Below are 19974 nucleotides of genomic sequence, written 5' to 3' on the forward strand. Positions count from 1 at the left end.
TGAGCCAGCCCTTCCTGTGAGAATTGCCCTCTTGGGCAGACACAGAGGGCCCCTAGGCAGGAGACCATTCTGCGCACCCCCAGAAAGGGGACATTTGTTGAAGAGGAGCCTTGTTTCTCTGGGGAGCTCAATGACTTGGGAAAGGGGCACTGAAGTTAGGCTGCTGTGGATTCCAGTCCCAGAACTGTTCCTTATTAGCTGTGTGACTTAAACAAGTCAGGAACATCTTTGTGCCTTAGAACCAGCAGTCAAGCGGGGACAGTAAGGCCTACCTAGCAGGGATGCTGCAATAATTGAATGAGATATTGTTTATGAAAGCGTCTGACACATCGTTGACATGTAAAAGAGGTAGGCCCACCCTTCCTTCAGTGTACATCCGACTTTCTGCTACTTAAAGACATGATTGTCTCCTGAGCTGACACTTGCTGGGGAAAGACTAGCCAACGTTAAGAGGTAAGGAAGTATCAGGTTCCCCAGTTGTACAGGCAGGAGGCTAGAACCACGGTTCCCAAAGTGGGTCCTGGACTCAGCCTCACCTGGGACCTTAGAAATGCAAGTGCTTGGGCCGCAGCTCAGGAACCACTGAATTGGGATGGGCCCAGCCCTGTTTTAACAAACCCTCCAGGCAATTCCGAGACTTGCCCAAGTGAGCTGGAGGTTGCAGCCCAGTTGTCAGTGGGCCAAATTCTTTCACAGGTGAGTTTTGTTTGGCTCTGTGATCGGCTGGAGCTGAGTTGCAGCTACCCTTGAGGTGTGGCTGTGCCCTTCTGAAGGGGTGACAGTCTGCACTTTGCCACTCCCTCACTTGGCTGCCCAGCCCCTGTCAGCATCTGAGTTTGCAGCCAGGGCTCCAGGTCAGGAGACTATATGGGTTAGGGGACTATATGGGTCTGATTTCTAGAGAGAGGGAGCAGCCCAGCTGGTGTGGGACCCCGAACTACCCAACCCGCCAGGAAGGCTTTCTACTCCCTGAAGCCCGCAGTCAGGCCCTGCTGGTTTCTCTTCAGGGTTTGGTTTGAAGTGTTGTGAAGTCCCAGCACATCGCACACACCCACATTCAACTGTGGGTCCAAAAATACCTTCCACAGCCAAGTAGAGAGGATTTTTACATTCCCACTACCTTGGATTATCTGCCTCGCTGCTCTCTGCCACCCCCGCCTCTGGCCCAGCTGATGAGCAGTGACTGGAAGGGGATGGCTGACGTGGAGGAGCAGCGGGGCCAGGGCCTCCAGCTCCTGCAGCAGTGAGCAGCTCAGCGAGTCCCTGAGGACTCCCCCCCTCCCCCCACCCCAGCCTCTCCCCACTGGAAGTGAGGCTCTGGAGGGCAGGAAGACCCGGGGCTGGATGTCTGGGGATGGAGTGGAGCTGAGAGCTCTCCTTGCAGAGGCTGGATCAGAGAGGCTGAGTGAAGGCCCTGACGCCAGCATTCCAGCCAGGAGAGGGGAAGGAAGTGGGTCTAGAGCCCAGCATGGAATGGGATGTGGATTGAAAGCTCTGAGCGGCGGGGGGAGGAACTGAGCTGGACTCAGCCTTGGGTACAGGGGTGAGGAGGAGACCTGGGAAGCTGCCTGCTCTGCACCCATAGCTGGCGAGAGCACCTAGCCCCACCTTCCTTCCTGAGGGAACTGGCTCTACAGAAGCCAGGTATGGATGTGGGGAGCAGGCTGGCCAAGAGCTGGGCTTTGGCATTGAAGGGACACACGATCAGACCCTCCCTCAGCTACTTCCTATGTGACTCTGGGCAAGTGACCCAACTTCTCAGTTTTCTCATCTGTCAAAAGGCAATTAAACCCATTTTAGAGGCATATGGTGAGGATAAAAAGAGACAACATTTGTGAAACCATTAACACACTGTCATACAATGAAAAACTCAATAAAGCTTAGATATAATTATTTGAGATCAGAAACGACATATTTTCATTAGAAGACCTGGTATCTGGAATTTGGCAAGTTGGGGTCATTGGTGAGGAAAATGGAATCAGAGGTGAGTATTCATATATGAGCAGAAAACCATGGAATTCTCAAATGAGGGGCCCTCCAAAGAGAGATAGTGTCCTCCCCAGTACCTGGGGCCCATGACATTTATTAGGGCCCTTGATAAGTGTTGGTTCATGGAGTAGAAAAGATTAAAGAATGTCCTTATAGGGACAGGCCACTAAGTGCTGTTGACCTGAAGTGGCCCTTCCCCAAATCCAGCTGCCCTGGAGTGAGGAGCGGGCGGTCTTGCCTGGAGCCTGGGGGAAGGGACAGGATGACCTCAGATGTCTAACGTCAGAAAGATCCAAATTTACCTGATTTCCCCATTTTTTTAAATAAAGAAATATTTCTGATTGTGCTGGTATAGAGGGGAGGCGGGGCACACAATTGTGTAAACAGCTTCCTCCCTTTCCCATCTAAGGGGCAGAGTACCTGGGGGCTAGACCTCTCAGGCCCCTTTGGCCCCCACCCCACCCACTGCTCCGTCACCCCGGGACCATGTTCCTTGCTTCTAGGGAGACCAGTTCTGAAAAGATGGCCTGGGCGGGGGGATTAGCATCCATGCATTTCCCACTCTGTCCAGCTGTGGTAATGGCTTAGAGGGGAATAAAGCAGACCATCATTATAACAATTATAACGAGAGGGAAGAGCATGGGTACAGAAGTATAATCCAAACTAAACTGTGCAGGGGAGTTACACTGTCTCCCAAGGCCCTTTCTCCACTAATACCAGGAGCCTATGGGCCGAAACGTTCCTGGGGCCCATCCCGATAATCTCCTGACATGGAGGCCAATTGATTTTTGGATTTACAGCTTTCCAGGAAAATGTGGGGCCTTGGAGAAGATTTACACATTTCCATGGAGAGAGGGGAGGTGCTGAGGAGAGCAGGAGAGCGTGGAGGATGGAGGTGTAGATACCAGCTCTGGTCAAGGCTCCCGTCCTGGAGGATTGAGGGCTGGGCCAGCCCCATGCTTGTCTTGCATGCAGGGTGAGGGGCAGAGCCCTCGGCCCACCAAGAGCTGTGCACTTGGGTCCTGACACCCGCTTCTTGTCAGCCCTCCTCTGCAAAGGGCTCCTGCAGGCTTAGTCTTAGCACAGGCTCCCTAGAAGCAGAGCCTGAGGCGAGACTGGTGTGCAGGTGGTTGCCTGGGAGTGCCCACAGGAAACACCTGAGAGGGTGAGAGGGAAGCAGTTTCACAGAGGCTTTTATACCCCTGCACCTGGCATTGACAGTGGTTGCCCAGGGCCCTGTGTGAGGGTGAGAGCTGCAGTCTCCCAGGCATCTCTGGGGAGGAGACTGCCCTCGGCTAAGGGCCAGCCTCTTGAGAATGTTGCTGGGGGATGGGAGGGGGGTGCTGAGCCAGGGAATGGGGATCTGCGCAGGGCACCCGCAGCACCTGCTACAGAGCTGTCCCTCCCCCACACGGTCCTCTCCTCTTTCTCGCCTATGAATTGTCACATCAATTCAACTCAAGAAGTTCCTCACATACTTCTGAAGATGGCCCAGGGGTCATTTGTGAAGCGGGTGGGAAGGTGGAGGTCTAGGGTTCGTCTCTATCCTAAGAGCTGCAAGATTACATTCAAAAGGAATAACTGTTGGGATAATTCTTCCAAGACTAAGCACATTGAAAGGCTTGTTTTAATAAGCGTTCTCACAATGTACTTTGGTGCTGATTTGGTTCTCACAAGAGCAGTATGAAAGGGGTTTTATTATTCTTCTTCCCATCATACAAACTACCGCTCAGAGTGCTTAAGTGTTTTACTTAAGGTGACCTATCTAGTCAAAGTAGTCCATGTCTAATGGTACATTTCAGGCAGTCCTACAGACATCTGGGGACTATTCTCTTTAGGGTTGTCTCTTTTCTGAGCAGCTCTTTATATCATCAACCTCTTATCATTGCTCCAAAGCATCAACCTGAAATGAAAGTACTTGACAGCTACCTTCAGCGTTTTAGACACTGATGGTTTCTGGAGGCTTCAAACGCATAGTGGCATCTGCCTCAGGGGCTTCAGTCAACACAGGGAGCCCGATGTATAGCAAGCAGGGAGGTTTGATGGAATTCTAGGTAAGAGAGTGGGTGGGCATCGCAGGACCTGGGGTGGGAGACTTTTGAAGGGCAAGGGTGTTGCAGGCTGGCCTGTGTGGAAGGGTGGCTCTTGAATCAGCTAGATTCAAGCTAGCTGCTGGGAGTCCCTTCCTGCCCGCTGGGTGTCACTGGGACGGACACCTGTGCCAAGTGTTGGCACAACCTTCCATTCATGTATTCATTCACACGTGGGCCAGCTGAACTCCCACTGCATGGCAGGCTCGGGCTTGTCCCTGGGGAGGCCGTGATGAGGGGCTCCCCTTGGAGCCCACCATCTAGTGCAGCCAAGCCCACACTGCTGTCCACGTTCCAGTCCCTAGCTCCAGGTCCTGGGCAGTCCCGGCTGGGAAATGCTCTGAGCAGCAGCCTCTGCTCTTGACTTCACTCAACTCTAATTAAACAAGAGGTCAGTTTATCTCCCTGGAGAGAAGAGGGTTTAGAGGCGAGAGTGTATCACTAAGGAATTCTTTTGGCTTCAAGTAACAGAAAACACCACCTACAAGAACTCAAAACATAGGGATTCATTTGATCGCTTAACAAGAGGGCAGGAGGTGGCAGCAGCTGCTGGTCTTTGCACACTGGCTCCGCTGCATCAGGTGCATGTCATCCTCTTGTTCCCTCGTGCCTTTTGTCTCCTAGTGTCAAAGTGGCTGCTGTAGTCAAGACATCACATTCTCTGGAGCAGGAAGGAGACGGGAGGGAGGGGGTGGTGCCCGCTGAATCTGTTCTCTCACAAGCAAAGCAGCACTTTCCTAGGGTCTGTAGCAGACTTCTGCTTATTTCTCATTGTCAGAACTAAGCACATGACCATCCCTAACTGCGTGAGAGGTTGGGAAAGCGTGTCACCTGGGGCTACTAGGCTCATTGCTAGTCTGTGCAGCCTGGGGGTTGTTACAGAGACCAGTGGAGGAATGAATATCAGGGAGGCAACCAGCAGTGTTGCCACAAGGAGAGCCATGGATTCCCAGGTTCAGTCTCCTACTGAGTCATAAACCTGCTTCTTCCTGACCTGTCCTCTTCCTTTCGGCACAGGGAACCTCACACCCTCTCCTCCCCTGCCCTGCCTCCAGCCGGACCTCCCATCCCATCTCCCTGTCTGCCCTCCAGCTTCCAGCTCCTGTTTCCTTCACCCAGGAGCCCTGCTGGGAAAGGGAAACAGGAGGGAGAATGAGAGAGGAGGGAGGGTGTTAATTAAGCACCAGATGTTTAACTCTGTTAATTAATGGCTCTGTCACCCTGAGTGGCATCAGCCTTCTTTTCCGTCTCTCCCCCTCTGGGGGGCCGGCATCTAAAGCTGAAGAGCCCACCATTGGTTCAGGGGGAAGATGGAGAAGGTAGCCCTGAGGAGATGGTCGCATCCTGAGGTCACAAACAGACATGTTTTGTTTGGTATAAATAGGGGTTTCAAAAAATGCAAGTAATTGCAGCATTTAGAAACAAGGGAATGTCATAAATCAGATGCATAGCCTTTCTTTAAAAATGGACAGATCTGGGCCCACGTCCTGAGAAGGCAACAGTCGGCTGGTCAGAGGAGAGCTGAGTCACTGCTGTCGTGTCCACGTGGGCACCTGTCCTCTAGCCTCCCCGGCTCCTCCCTGTGCACTTAGCTCAGAGATCGCCGGCCAGCCCTGAGCACAGCTGCCTTGGGATCCGCTGTAGAGGTGCAAGTGCCAGGACTCAACAGTGGGTTGGATGTGGGAGATGAGGTGCAGGGGAGTCTGGGAATGCTGAGATGTGAGTCAGGTGGGGGTTGTAATTCCGGCCTCAGAAATGGGGGCACAGGAGGAACAGGTTAAGGGAGAAAGGGGACAAATTCATTCTGGGCAGCCTATGGCGGGGGTGTCTGGGTGATGGTGGAATGGCATACAGTCTAGAGTCCAGAAGAGAGGGACTGGAGGTCTGAGGAGCCGGGTGGAAACAGAAGCCCTGGTGGCCGCTGAGCCCCGGCTGGTGTGGCTCAGTTGGTTGGAGTGTCCTCCCGTACACCAAAAGGTTTGATTCCCGGTCAGGGCATATTCCTGGATTGCCGGTTCAGTCCCTGATTGATGTTTCTTTCTCTCTAAAATTAATAAAAAGTCTGTCCTTGGGAGCGGGTTTAAAAAAGAAGAAGAAACCCTGGCGGGCTGCTGAGACCCCCCTGGGAGTGAGAGAGGGGAGTTGGGAATTGGGAACTGAACCTTGAGAATCACACATTTGGGAGAAGGAACCAAAGATGAAAGTTAGGGCTGACAGAGGTTAGAGGGAACCTGGACGGTGAAATGGCACAGAAATATGTACAGTGGCCAAGATTTGTATAGCACCTTCCTTTACATTATCTGCTTCGAGGCCAAAGGAGGGTTTCCAGGGCCCTGTGCTCTGTGGCCATGAGAGGGAAGGAAATGGGGCCAAATCCCTGGTTCCTTCCAGTGTCCTGTGCTCACCCCAAAGAGACAAGGAATCAACTATTCACATCAGATTTTACCTGTTTCAGGTCATTTGGATTCTTTTCTCTAATAACTTTAGGATGACAGGCTTTGTCCGTAGTGAAAGTTTCAGTGAGACCTAGTAGGCAATGTGGGAGGGGTACAGCTTCTGTTACCAACACAGACACTCAACCTTCACCCGGAAAAATCTCTCCTCCCTAGGAAAGGCGGAAGGAGCAGAGGCTGGGGGTGAGAGAGCCTGGGCCAGCCCTGACCTGCTGTTTTCCTTTCCCTCGCCCCTGCAGGCTTGGTTTGTGCCTGTGGAGTGAGGACAGGTGCCCAGAGGATGAAATGGATGGCATTCCGGGGCCCAGGCTGGAGTCTGAGCCTGTGTTCTCCCCCTCAGTGCTTCCTCCCCGCTCCCTGTGACACCACCGCACAGAAGGCGGCAGATGTTGCCGCTCTCACTTCCTTTCAGTAGATTTACAAGCATCCCTTTATGTGCCTGTAAAAATTGGGTGTAAATCCTATTTTAAGAACACAGTGGAACTCATTACTTGGAGAATGCTCTGGAAGACCCTTTGGAGAAGTGAATAATAATCGCCCTTTGGTAAAACTTTTGTGCCAGTGTCATGAATTTCTTTGAAGTGCAGTTCACCTGTGAGCCTTTCCCTCGATCTCCCCTTTGTATTCCGTGGGTCTTCGTTCTCAGAGGACACACCACTTGCCTTCCCTGTGCATGTCCTCTCCCCTCTGCCCACCACCTCGGGCTCACACCTCATGCTCACTGACAGCTTCCTCAGCTATAGCTTCTTCTTTCCTCCCCGAGAGTGTGGCCCTGACCTGCCAGCTACTGGGCTTCCTTCTTCAGAAATTCAGGCCCAGATGGGTCTTGGTGCCACGTGTGAACAACTGGGTGGGAGTGCGGGTGATGGGTGTGGTAGACAGAACAGCCCGCCAAAGGCCTCCATGTCTCTGGAACCTGTACATATGTCAAGAGATGCTGCCGATGTGATTCTGTTAAGGACGTTGACAGTAATCACCCCAGGTTACTTGGGTGGGCCCAGTGTAACCACACGGGTCCTTGAGAGCAGAGACCTTTTCCCAGCTGTGATAGAGGCGGTGCTGCGGGCCTGGAGATGGAATGTGGGCGGCCTCCCCAAGCTGGAAGGGCAAGGAAACCAATTCTCCCAGAGCCTCCAGAGAGGAACGCAGTCCTGCTGACACTTTGATTTTAGCCCATTGAGGCCCATGTTGGATTTCTAACCTATAGGACTGTAGGAGAATAAGTGTGCTGTTTGAAGCCACTAGGCCTGTGGAAATTGGTTACAGCAGCAACAGGAAATGAATACAGTGTCAGGCTCACTTCACTCACTGGGCAGGGGCAGGCGTGCCCTGGGGGACAGAGAGGGGCTGGCACTGGGCACCACTCTGTGGTGGGAGAAGACCCCATGATCTGGGGTGTCAGCAGCACGCCTTCTGGCTCTCCTCAGTCCCCTGGGTTTGAGGAGCTCTTTTTAAAAAAAATTGTAATAACATATACATGACATAAAATTTACCATCTTACCCATTTTTAAGTGTACAGCTCAGTAGTATTGAGTAGATTCACATTGTTGTGCAACCGTCTCCACCATCCGTCTCCAGCACACTTTGCACCTTCTCAGACTGAGACTCTGTACCCAGGAAATAACGACTCTCCATTCTCCCCTCCCCCAGCCCTGGCAACCACCATTCTACCTGCTGTCTCTAAGAATCTGACTGTCTTAGGTACCTCGCTAAGTGGAATTATGCAATACCAGTCCTTTTGTGTCTGGCTTTATTTACTCAGCATAATGTCTTCAAGGTTCATCCACGTTGTAGCGTGAGTCACACTTTCACTCCTTTTTAAGGTTCAAGAATATTCCGTTGCATGGATAGGCCACACTTCACTCATCCATTCATCCATGGATGGGCATTTGGGTTGCTTCCCTCTTTTGGCTGTTGTGAATAATGCTGCTGTGGACCCATGTATACAAATATCCTTTCGCGTCCCTGCTTTCAGTTCTTGGGGTACAGACCCAGAAGTAATTGCTGGATCGTATGGTAATTCTATGTTTAATTTTTGGGGGAACCATCATACTGTTTTACATAGTGGCTGCACCATCTTACCTTTCCACCAACCCATTTTAACAACATTTTTAAATATGTTTTTATTCACTTTAGAAAGAGAAACATGGATGTGAGAGAGAGACATCAGTTGACTGCCTCCTGTATGCACCCAACTAGGGATCGAACCTGTAACCCAGGCATGTGCCCTGACTGGGAATTGAACTGGCGACCTTTTGGTGCATGGGATGACGCTCAACCAAATGAGCCACCTGGCCAGGGCCATTTTAACAATGTGTAAGGGTACAGGTCAGTGTCGTTAAGGGCATTCACACTGTCCTGCAGCCATCAGCACCACCCATCTCTTTAGAAGCTCTTTGAAGAAGACCAGAACCAGCTCTCCGGTGCCGAGGAGCCATGCTCCAGAGAGTGAGGGGACTAGGCCCTCCCACATGGGTTTATGTTGAGCAAGTGGGTCTGTCACTGAAACCCCAAGAAAGCCCAGGCCGTCAGCTGGATTTGCCGTCTGCTTCTGGCTTCTATGTGTTTGGCTTTATGCAGGTTACTTAACTGGTTACTTAACATGGTTTCAAAAGCAGTTTCATTTTCTATAGCAATGGACTATCTGATAGCAGAATGCTTCCACGGAGAGAGCTGGCCCATGGGGAGGAGAAAAAGGAGGCTGCTCTAATGACTAGATAAGCTTGATTTATGTTTGGCAACATCCTTAGCATTTAATTCCAGCAATTAAAGCAGGCAAGCCTCCTTTGTTTTCGTTTTCATTGCAAAAACAATAAAATATTATAGAATGTTTGGGGGGAAAAAAAAGAAATTCCTACTCATTGTCATACCACTTTAGTGCGACCACCACCAGCACCATTCATAGCACTTACCTGTGCAAGCCGTAACCTAACGTGTTAGTTACCGCGTTTCATCACAGCTACTCTGCAGCTGCTAGGCAGGGTCCTGCTTCCAGCCCATGGTTTCTCCCTCCAGCGTTCTCTTCCCCAGGCTTTTGGTCACCTTCCTCCACACGCGTGTCGTCGCCTACAAAGTTACCCTCACGAGGTTCCCATTTGCTCATTTTCCCAAGTGAAATAAACATTCCCTTTCTATTCTTTTCAGTTCTGACCTTGTGTTGACATACGCTGTTCATAGCAGCAAGTCTGGACTCCATGATTAGAAATACAGAATGGGTGTGGCCGTGCTTTAGAGGTCTCCCCATCTGCAAATGATTGCTGGAGCAGCCTGCTAGCCCCGGCAAGACGCCCACCGGGCCTGTGCTCCTCTCACAGGTGATGTCAATAAAGCCATGTTCCTGTGTGGTCCGCTGAGACTGTGCAAGGGGCAGGTCTGGAGCTCCACTGCCCCAGTTTGGATCTGGCTTCTATGTGTTTGGCTTTATGCAGGTTACTTAACTGGCCTGTACCTCAGTTTTCCCATCCATAAAATGGGGATGATGACAGTACCTGCCTCACAAGGTTATCTATATATATAAAACCCTAACATGCAAATAGACCCAACAGCAGAACAACCGAACAACCGGTAGCTATGACGTGTGCTGACCTGAAAATTCTTTGCTCCTGTGCACCATGGTCCCTCCTTGCGCTCGCACCTGCTGCCAGCGCTGGCCCCACTCGCACCTGCTGCTGGCATCGGAGCTACTGCTTGCACCCGCTGCTGGTGCCTGGCGCCAGTCCCAATCACTCGGCGCCATCAGTGGGTGCAAGCAGTGGCTGCTGGCCCTGATTGCTCCTGAGGGGTGATTGGGGCAGCAGCCACCACTCGCACCCGCTGATGGCACTACCCTGCTCACACCCACTGCTGGCGCTGGCCCCAATCACTCTGTGCCATCAGGGGGTGTGAGCGGGGCGGGCGCTGTCAGTGCATAGGAGCTGTGGCGGCAGGAGTGGGCTGCTGGCAGACAGCACCTTGGCGGGAGGGTCTGGGCGGGGATGCGGAGGATGGGTCAAGACCCGCCCCTGTGCCCACTGGTTGCCTCTCGGCCCACAGTTCCTTTCAAGGTGCATGAATTCATGCACTGGGCCCCTCCTTTGAAGATAAACAGCATAATGTCAAGAGCATAGAACACTGCCTGCTGCATAAGAACATGGTCTTTGTTGCTTTTGTTGTTATTTAGTCTTGGTTCTCCCACCAGCTTCCTGCTCAGTACTCTCTCCCAGGCCTCAGCTTCCTCACCTGTAAAACACAGGGTTGAACCAAATGATCTTTCAGAGCTCGTCTTATCAAGCTTTTGGGGATCACATTTTTACTTTTAATTGCAGTGGGGGGAAGGGGGGACTGCAGGAAGGACTGCCAAACACTGATGTGACAAAGGCACATGACTTTTAGTTTGCTAGGAAATAGAGAGGAGAGGACCCAGCCCGGCGGGGTCTGGCCCAGCCCAGACCTGAGAGCAGAGCTCAGAGGCAGGGAATGAACTTGCCCCTGGGAAAGGGGGTGGGTGGAGGCGGCACCCGCACCCTCACCCCCAGGTTCCAGAGCTGGAACGTGCTGGGCAGTCTTTCAGAGCCTCTCTTCCCTCCCCCACCTGGTCCCAACCTTCCCTCTGGGCCCCAGTCACCCAGATGGTCTAAATGGGAAGAAAAGGGGAAAATCCGTATCCAATCTGCTCTATTCAGAGCAATGGGAAGGAATCTGCATCTCAATTTTATCTTTGTCCTGAGCTTGGCTAAACGTTGCCCCCCAAGTAGTGAGTGATGGGTGGGTGGGAAGATGGCATTCTGGCCCTGGGTGGGGGTGAGGGTGGGGGAGGGAGGGGCCCCCCACACCTTCCCCTCCCCACTAAGTTGCAGACAGAATACATTCCCTCCTGCTCTTGGTTTCCCCCTATTTCCTCTTCTTTTCTTTTCCTTCAATTTTTCTCCCCCTTTTCCAGGCAGGCAGCCAAGTGGAGACTTTGAATGGAGGCAGGGAGGTGGGGGGGACCCAGGAAGGAGGATCGCTGAGGCCCCTTCCCCAAAGGCCTCAAGGGCTCAAGGACCAAGCTTGAGGTGGGGACAAAAGGAAGCATCTGGGTCCCTGCCCCCACACCGGCCCAGCTGTCCCCTGGGCTGGGGAGTCTCCCAGGCAGTCGTGCTGTGAGCTGGGCTGGGCTGGGCCTCTGGACTCCCCTCTGTCCATCCGCAGCCGATGGAATTTCTCTCTCCAGAGCCGCTCAGGACCTGGAAAAGCTGCTCCCACACCCCAAACTCACAGGAGGCTCATTTGCAGCAGGAAGTCAGTTTAATAATTTATAGTTCGAAAGCGCTCACCCTGGTCAGGAAGCCAACTCAGGAAACCAAATTAAGCTTCTAAGGCTGCTTGGGGAGTTCCTGGAGCCAGGGCTACGGAAGGTGCCAGGAGAGCCGGCCCATTCTCTCCAGGGAGGACGGTGCATGTCGGGGCCCAGGGCACGGGCTTCTGCAGCCGACAGTCTGGGGTGCAGATCCCTCTGCTCCCAATGGGCACTGGGACCTTGGGCGCATTCCTCAGCCCCACCTGCCTCTGTTCCTTCCTGTCAGCTGAGCATGGCCATCACAAGATATTTCTTGGCTTTTTTGCCCAATGGCCACCGGGTCTTGCAGGGAAGGAGCTTAGCCCAGTGCCTGGCACATTCTCAGGACACGGCAGCCGGGCTTTTTCCAGCCCCATCTTTAGGGTCAGAGATGGTTCTTTCCTGTCTGATTACAGCCTTTTTATCAGCCAGAGGAAAAGAGTCCCCGATGGCTCTGCAGGGGCGCCCTTGCAGCAGTAATTTGAGGGCTCAGGTCCCCTACCTGGTCCTCCATCTTTTGCAGTTGGGCTGGTATGTCCTCCACAGGGAGCAGTGGGGGCCAAGATCCATCTGTGCTCCTGGTGTGGGGCTGGGTTCTCTTGGAGGAAGAGGCACCCAATCAATTCTGGTTCTGAGGGTTGCCCTGCAACCCATCCCTCCCACTGTCCGCTGCCCTTTAACTTCCCCAAGCGCGGACCCGCCCTCATCCTTCCACCGCCTTAAACCATCAACGGGTCCTCCTTTTCAGCAGAAGAAAACCTCCTGAAGCTTTAGGTTTGCACTAGACTCTCCCATGAGTCGGCCTCAGTCTTCTGTTCCAGACTCTTCTCCCTCTAATCTCTGCCCCTTTCTCCAGCCTCCATGGATTATGCGAGGATGGCCCAGGGCCAACCAGGTCTTTGCCTGTGCTGTCCGCTGTTCCCGCAGTCTGGAATGCTCTGTCCTGATGCCCGGGGAAGTTCCCCTTCTTTTCTTCAAGATTGTATTTGAGTTCTGCCTTTGAGGTGAGGCACCTTAGACCTCCATCCTATTGCATCATCTCCTTCCCTTGCCCAGGGCAGCTTGCATCTCTCTTCAGACCCCTCCCGGTCTGCTGCCTGCTCATCTAGCCATGCTGCCATCTCCTTTGCAGCTCTGGAGCGTACAGGAGGGCTGGGACCCCTTTCTTCATCCTCAGTCTGAAGGATCTGAGGGTTCTCGGTGTGGCCATTCAGCCTCTCCCAGTAGGAAGGCTGGCTTTCTGGCGAGCAGGGGAGGGCACAGTTGTGCAGGGGGATTTGGGTTCATGGGAAATTCAGCTCACACACACACACACACACACACACACACACACACACACACACAGACACACACATACACTCTATCCCATGCTCCTCATCCTCTGCCCCAGAGAGAAGAGCAGAAGTTCCTTCCAACAGCTCTGGCCTGGCCCTCTGCCCTTCTCTCTCACGCAGCAATGTCATCCCCTCCCACAGTTTGAGCTAATCCTTCTCCCACTCTGCTGGGAGAGTGAGCCCTGGAGAAGTCCCAGAGAAGGCGTCCTCCAGGGGGTGCCTGCGTGGGTGTGCATCCTCTCGCACATACATGCACACGCATTCACACGCCTCCAGGCACCATTAGCGTGACCCCATACAGAGGACTACAGGGAACTGGGGCAGCAGCGGGAGAGAAGGCAATAGAAGCTCTGGCCGGTGATTTGGGAAAATGCTTTCCTTATCACTGGGGGTTTCCCGAAATAGCAGGAGTCAGCTGGTGCTGTGCCTCCCTCCCTCCAACTCCTGGAGCGAGCATCCTGCAGCTGAGCCAGGGGCCGGGCCCTGAGACAGGGCCAAGCACAGGTTTCCTGTGTCCCCTTATCCGCCCAGACCCAGGCCCAGGCGGTCATTCTCTCTGCTGTGACACAGTGTTCCTTGGGGAAATGTCTCCTCTCGTCTATTAGACTATAAGCTCCTTGAGGGCAGGGGCCATACTTATGTCATATGGGCATCTCCCCTCCCTCACTTTCCCCATCTATACAGGCCCAGCACATACCAGGTGTTCAGTAAACGTCCAGTGAATGAATGAAAAATGAGCCTGAGACAGACACCTGGTAACTAGTGGAATATTTTATTTATATGAATACATTTATACAAACGTGTTTCATAAAGGACCTCCTCTGTGCCAGACTCCCTTCTGGGTGCATTATAAGCTCTCTCCCTAAGATAGGTGGACTATTAACCTCCTCGTACAGGTGATGAAACAGATTTGCACGTATGTCTGGCAGTCCCCCGAGCTCAGAACTTCCATGGCACTCCACACTCCTCGGGAAGGTTGGCCGGCTTCTGCTACGCTCCACCCGCCAGGAGAGACATTCTGGGATTCTTTTAACATCAGATCAGACAAACCTATTAAAAATAGAAATTCTTGTCTGCCTGAAGAGAATTGGTTGTACGTATGAGAACCCAAACTGTAGGGATAGGAATGGTACTTGGCTAGTGATAACTGAGACCTGAAAAGCAAGGGTGTGAACAGAGCAGGAGTGAATGAGTCTCTAGTAATAACAGTAGTAATGACAGCCGAGCCTTATACGAGACCTGCTGCATGGCAGGTGCTGTTCTAAGCCGGGTAGACAAAATAACTCATTTAATCTTCACAACGACTCTGTGAGGTCGGCGTTATCCCAGGTCCCGCCTGTCTTCCTGCACCACATCCTTACCACCCGGCTAACGGTCACTTAAAGCAGCGCAGGCCAATGCAGCACCGTCCACCCTACCTGCAGGCCAGGCACAAAGAAGGTGAGCCCTCTCAGAGCGTTTCCCCCAAAGCCCCACCATGACTTCCTCCGCCCCTCACTGGCCACCCTGTCGGAAAGGTTGGGAATGGCATTGAGCAGGGCACACTGCCCCGCCCCACACCCAGGCTCCTTCAGGGAGGAGAGGGCAGGAGTGGACGTGAGAAGGCAGTGCTGCATGGGCGGCTCCTGGTCTGACACCACCCACTCGGACGGACGGACTTCAGCAAAACCAGGGGAAACTTCACTACAGAATCCGGGAGGGGGTGGCTCATGGCAGTAAGACGTAGTCTGATCTCAGGAAAGGGCTGAACCGGGAGTGGAAGGCTGTCAGCATCCCTTATGCGTTTCTGCTCTCTGTCTCCTGTCACTGCCTTAAGTCGTCTCTGCTCCTCTTCTCAGCCCAAGTGATCGATGGGAGATGGCCACCCCACCTGTCCACATGACATGTTCCTACATGTTCCTAGTTCCTCTAGAAAGACTGACTTGACCCTGGGGGGGTGAGGGGGGGGGAAAGGGAAGGGAGGGGACCCAAATTGCCATGAGAGGGCATCTGATTGGTCTGTTTTAACCACATGACTATCTGTGATGCAGCAGCTATGATGGGGGTGGGGGGGGTAGGTGTCTATATGAGGTGCCAGAGGCCTTTGACTTGTGGATGGAGGGGGAGGGGAATAGTTTCCAAAGCTGGGGAATTCTTGGGAGTTGGGAAGTCACTGCCCAACCCCCCCATACCAAGTATCTAAAAGTCTGCTCAAAAAGTCAGACCCTGGCCCTTGTTGGTGTGCTCAGTGGTTAGAGTGTCGTCCACACACCGAAGGGTCCCATGCAGGCTTGATTCCTGGTCCAGGGCTCAGACCTGTGTTGCAGTTTCTATCCCTGGCCCTGGTTGGGGCAGGTGCTGGAGGCAACCAATCGATGTGTCTCTCTCACTTCATCAATGTTTCTGATGTTTCTCTTTCTCTCTCTCCTCCTCCTCCCTTTCTCTCCCTCCCTCCCACTCTCTCTAAAAAGCAATGGAAAAAATATCCTCAGATGAGGATTAACAACAACAACAACAGAAGTCAGTCCCTGTAACACCCTCAGTGATTGGGGGATTAACCACTCGTTTTCCAGTGTGGCACCCCCTGTCCTGCTGGCGTTTGCAAAGCTGCAAGCCCTGGCTCATTGAGCTCTGTCCTGACCATTAGCACCCACACTCCAGCCCATGCCTCGCTGCCCGGGTCCTTCTGTCCCTCCTTTGAACCCTCGTTAGGGTCTCCTGTCTTCCTTGCCAAGGGCAGAGGAGGTCCTGGAAGATGGTGGAAAAGAGGGTGTGTGTGAGCCCCTGTGGGATTCCTAAGTCATCCCCTGGGCCCCCCTTGCACTCCTAAGGACTGGAATGCCCATCCTGTCTCCTCCCTGACCAGTACCCGTTCTGTCTACCTCTGGGCGACTCTCCCCGGTCTGTGTGTTGTATGCACATCCATCTGCTGCCCTGGCTCTCTCCCCCTCACCTGAGTGGAGGAGACCTGGAATCCAGGTCCTGCCCTCAGACCTCACCCACCCCCATTCACAGCTGTGCGCCTTCCCTTCTCCTCAAACAGAGAAGCACTGTGCTGGAGCCCAGGTGGAGGAAGGGATCTTAATCTAGCAATTATTGATTCAGGAGGGCCTTGGAAGACATAGTTACATAAAAACCATAAGTTATGGAAGTTAGGTACTTTAAGTACCTAAGGGGAGGGCAGGAGCTAAGGATGTGTTCCTAATTCAGGCCCAGAGCTCAGGATCTGGCCACACCAAGGGGCAGGCCTGGGGGCAGTGCAGGCGGTAGTCAGATCTGGGGTGGGAGGCAGGAGGCCTGGGAAGGGAGCAGGGGAAGGGTGAGGGTTTGGGAATAATGAGAGGAGGGCAGTTGTCCTAATACCTTAGATGTTCTGAGTAGCTGAGAGGAAAAGCCCAGCTAAGGTCTAAAGAGATGATATTTGCATATGCGTTGAATATCACCAATTAGGTGCTGTAACCCCAAGGAAACAGATGGCACAAATTGGGACGAGGGGAGGCAGTTTAATAAAAGAACGACTTACCAAGCAGTGGGAAGGGATCCAGAACCACATGGGAGTGCTCTCCGTGGGTCTCCGGGGCTGGTGAGGGGGCTGGTGAGGAGGGGGTGGTACCCCTGGGTGTGAAGGGAGGAGGAAGGGAGGGGATGATTACTGAAACCTGGAGGCACAGAAGCTAGAACCAGGGCTCTGACAGGAGCGCACTCTGCTGCCTCCTCCCTCTACCCTCCCTCCTCCTAAGTTCTGCCAGTGCCCTCCCCCCACCATTGGTCAAACAGAGGGAAGGGGTCCCTGGGTGCTGCTCAGGCACAGAGCAGAAAGGAGGAGAGTGGAGGGACAGATAGAAGGCATCTAGCACAGGGGTCAAAGGGCAAAAGGAAATACCTCCAGGGCATCAGAAGAGTTCTCACTAAAGGGTGCTCACTTTCTGCCAGGCACTGTTCCAGGCCCTTGAAAGATAGTAATTCCTTTAATACTTACATCTGTGGAGGAGCTGATTTTGCTATTCTCACTCCCAATTTGGGGAAACTAAAGCGGGGAGGAGTTGAGTAATTTTCCCAGAGGCACACAGCTGGTAAGGAGAAGAGCTGGGATTTGAATCCAGGTTGACTGGCTCCAGAGGGTTGCCCTGGCCTGTGATTCCCCACTCCTTGAGGCCAGGGATCAGTGTCGGGGAAAGGAGACCCAGGCACAGGACAGCAGTGCCAGGTGCCAGGCAGCAGGAAGGACCCAGCTCAGCACTGAGGACTGAGTGAGTGGCAGTGTCAAAAATCACTCCAGGGAGTGAGTTCGAGCCAAACCAAACCTTCCTCACAGAGGGTCTCTGCTGAGAGAGATGGTTAGACTCTCAGATGAAGGGATCAAAGAGGTGCCCTAGGAACCATTGCCCCTGGGTGCAGGATGGGGCAGAGTAAGGGAGAAGGGGGCACTCCTGCGCACACACATTGTGTGGTCATGGGGTTATTCCCTTGAAGCCTTGCAGCAATGCAAGGAGGGTGTTAGCCATTTCACACACAAGTGAGGAAGCTTAGGCCTGGAAGAACCCATCCTACTGTGATTCTCCAGACCTGGGGTAAGGTAGTGGCAGTAGGAGGGGAAGAGAGAGGAGGGGTCGGGAGCAAAGGCTCTTAGAGAGGGACGGAACCCCGGAACCCCAGGGGCCGCTAGTCTCAGGGAGGCTGGTAGAATCCCCTTGGGGTCGCTCACCTGGGGGCTCCAGGCCGCCCCCCCCCCCAGTGGAAGTGATTTTGATTGGTTCCCCCATGCACCCCCTGGAAAATCCTGAGCTCATTTAACCTTTCATTTCACAAGTGAGGAAAGTGACACCAGGAGGTCATGCAGTGAGAGGCCTGAGGCTGGGGAGCCTGGTGACACAGTAGATGGCCTCTGAGGAGAGCTGGGAGCTGGTTCAGACTGGCAGCAGCATGAGGCAGGCCGCAGGGGAGCTATCCAGCCTTCCCTCTTAGAAGGTTTAGGGAACCAAAACTAGTTTTTAAAAAGGATTAATCTTCAATAGACTAGGTAATATTAGACATATTTATTATTAAAAAATGAAAATAATATAAAAGGTATATATTGAGAAGGCCAGATCACAATTTTGCTATTTATAGGTAACCTTTTTTTTATTTGATTTTTTTCAGCGTATGTTAATGCTAAGATAAGGAAATAGAAATATATATATTCTTGTCTCTACCCTATTTTTTACACAAAAGGTGGCATGCTGTGCACCTTGCTTTTTTCACTTAATATCCCTGGGGAGTTCTCCATATTAAAATCTAGAGAAAACCTCATTCTTTTCTAGAGCTGCACAGTATCCCATTACAAAGATCCGCCATAGCTTATGGAAGCAGCCTCTGGTTGCCAGGTACTGGGTTGTTACCCGTCTCCTCTTACTTCACAGAACGCCACCGGAATTATCTTGTGCCTCCCTGGCTTTGCAGATGTGCAGGTGCCTCTCTAGTCTATTTTGCTCTCGATAACCTGTGACGAAGGAGTAGATTTTACTTATCAATTTACAGCCTGTTGCAGGGGGATGATCATGTAAAATGTAATAAAAGTGAATCCCTAGAGAAGTGAATTAAAAAAAAACCCCTGCAAAATATAAGCCCAAATATTTTTTAAAAAATATATTTTATTGATTTTTTACAGAGAGGAAGGGAGAGGGATAGAGAGTTAGAAACATTGAAGAGAGAGAAATATCGATCAGCTGACTCCTGCACACCTCCTACTGGGGATGTGCCCGCAACCAAGGTACATGCCCTTGACCGGAATCAAACCTGGGACCTTTCAGTCCGCAGGCCAGCGCTCTATCCACTGAGCCAAACCAGTTAGGGCAAGCCCAAATATTTTGTTATTAGATCCAATAGACATAAAAATTATTCTGTCAAATAACTATACAGGTTTTTAAACGCTTACTCTCCAATGTCTGCATTAATCTTGCCACAGAGTCATCAGAGTTCATACTGGTCCATGGACCATACTCTGAGTAGCACTGATCTAGACTCCCACGATTAGGTCAGAGGGTAAGCGCCTCTGTCGTTTTTGCCAGATATGGCCAGATGCCCCTCCACGGCTGTGCCTTTTTGCACACCCACCAGCAGTACATGAGGGTGCCTCCTTTCCCACAGCCTCACCAACAGTGGTCTAACTTGGATTTTTGCTAAACCGATAGGTGAGCAGAGGTGATCTCAGGCTGTTTTAATTTGCATCGCTCTTATTATGAATGAGAATAAGTGTCATTCATGTTTTTAAGCCCAGTTTGCATTTATATTCATTTTCTACTGGACTGTTGGATTTTTTCTTCTTGATTCCCAGGAGTTATTTACATAGCAGGAATATTAGCCCCTTTGCCTGTGATATGAATTGCAAATATTTTTTCCAGTTTGTTATTTGATTTTGCTTAACATTGTTTTTTTTTTTTTTTGAAGGGATAGGGGGAAAGAGAGGCATGCAGAAGTTTGTGGGTTTTATGTAGTTAAATATTTTCTTTAATAACTTCAGGATTTTGAGTCATGGTTCTCCACTCCAAGGTTATAAAGATTACTGCCCACATTTTCTTCTAGTATTTTGTTGGTTTTATTCTTAGCATGTAATCTTTTATCCAGTTGGAATTTTTCCTAGTATAAGGTGTAAGTTATGGGCTCAAATTTATCTTTTTATAACTGGCTATTCATTCATCCTAGCTCCATTTATTAAAATCCCTAAGATACCACTTTTATCATTAAAACAAATTTTAAGCCATTTGGGATCATAATAGAAAAAGCTCTATAATTTGTCAGTTTTGTGTAGAATACCATTCCAAGGGAAATTAGCTTTCAAGCTATGATCTATAACT

General features: G+C 51.8%; 1 protein-coding gene across 1 annotated transcript in view; it reads left to right on the forward strand.

Moving 5' to 3' along the window:
* The window catches only part of SEMA5B (semaphorin 5B), a 114408-nt gene that overhangs the window by 55956 nt on the left and 38478 nt on the right, over positions 1-19974 (forward strand). The window lies entirely within an intron of this gene.

Source organism: Myotis lucifugus, unplaced genomic scaffold (assembly GCF_000147115.1).
Source record: "Myotis lucifugus unplaced genomic scaffold, Myoluc2.0 scaffold_105, whole genome shotgun sequence".
Classification (NCBI taxonomy): Eukaryota; Metazoa; Chordata; class Mammalia; order Chiroptera; family Vespertilionidae; genus Myotis; species Myotis lucifugus.